Here is a 1,671-nt window from a genome sequence, read left to right as displayed (position 1 = left end):
AAAAAAAAAACATACAGTTGTAGTCAATTGGAGGTTACGTTACTCTGCAACAATCTTGAAACCTTAATGAAATCTCAGTAGTGAGCGATGAGCAGGCATGGTGAGCACCAAGCTATCCAAGGTGGGTCAGACATCCTGTGATTCTGCTATTGCTGAAAGGTAAAATAAATCCCCCGATTCAGACTGGATAATCATCAGCCAACATTAAGCCCTTTAAAAAAATCACTGCTTCCTGTTTTTCCTTTGCACAGAATTAGCATATATGATTGACTAAGTATTAAACCTCATGGTTCAAGGCACAAAGCCATCACTAATTATTATGTTAAATTAGGCCTATATTGGAGGATCATAGGGGAAGGAGAGATGAACCATAATTTCCACTGAAGCATCTCATCTGGTCATTGGTTGCTGCTGGATACGGGCTACTGGACTAYAGATACAATGGATTTGATCCACTGTAGCAGTTCCTATAGTCTTCTTTTCAAGGTACATGAAGCAGAGTTTTTAARTTAATGAAGCTCATGTGAGAGGGAAGTCTTATAAACAAGCCATGTTTACCATTATTTGAAATATTCTGCTTTCCATTCTCCCCATCATAGAGGTTGTGGAGTCGACATCCTTGGAGATATTCAAAAGCTATCTGGACAGAGTCCTGGGCAAGGCACTCCAGGTGACCCTGCTTGAGCAGRGTGGTTGGACTAGATGATTTCCAGAGGGTCCTTCCAACCTCAACCATTCTGTGATTCTCTGTGTAATTCTCTGTGTACACACACATACATGCACACATACACACACATATACAGAGATACATATTTTAAAAGGCAAGTGGAGGCATGATTCAGATCTCAGGAACTTGTTCACAAATATTTACCCTGCTTATTCAATCAGCTCCTGACCTGTGGGAATCCACCTAGACTTTTTTTTAAAAAAAAAAAAAAAAAAAAAAGTTGAATTTCACTTTGAGCTTTAGTAGTTGTTCGCACTGGAAATGCCATGCAAAATGTGAGTGTCTCAGACAGCAAGATTCAAAATAGAACATAACAGTTACAGAAACCTCCCCCAAAAAAGGCTAGTTCTCAAAGCAACAAAACTAATTAAATTTCCTCTAGCTTAGGATTTCAGGATTGGATTCTCTAATCTCTCAGAAAGGGTTAAACTACRGTAAACAACATTCAGTATGTTTTTCTCCATAGGTAGCCTGTGAACTTGGAATTCACACTGCAGTCTTCCCTTGGAGAGGTCTCAAATATCCCTTTCCTGAAATCTGTAGAAACCTGGTATCTTTAGTAGGTGTGCCACTGACACATTTGGCTGAAATTAGCCCAGATTTTCTAAGGTTATTGGGGATTCAAACATATCATCCCATAACCTTTCTTTCTGTAGGAAACAAATAGAAAACAAATGTAAAAATAACTTTTTAAACAACTGGCTGAGTTTTGGCCTTTTTTTAATGATATTTGTTGGAAAATAGACTCAGACTATTTTCTCATGCTCGAAGCAAGTCTAAGACAAGAATTGTCCTTCTGACTGCTTGTAGAAACCATAATCTGCTAACTTGAAAGATTCAATTTTGTATTCTGTAGAGTTGCAAACRGTTTTTATTCATGGCCAAACCAGGTCTGGCTGCAAGTACTACATTTGCTTCCAATTGAGTAAAATGAAACTTTCACA

This window comes from Rhea americana, unplaced genomic scaffold (genome assembly GCF_003343005.1).
Source record: "Rhea americana isolate MKP2758 unplaced genomic scaffold, rheAme1 scaffold_211, whole genome shotgun sequence".
Classification (NCBI taxonomy): domain Eukaryota; kingdom Metazoa; phylum Chordata; class Aves; order Rheiformes; family Rheidae; genus Rhea; species Rhea americana.
The sequence above is the reverse complement of the archived record's forward strand: the minus strand, read 5'-3'. Positions refer to the sequence as shown.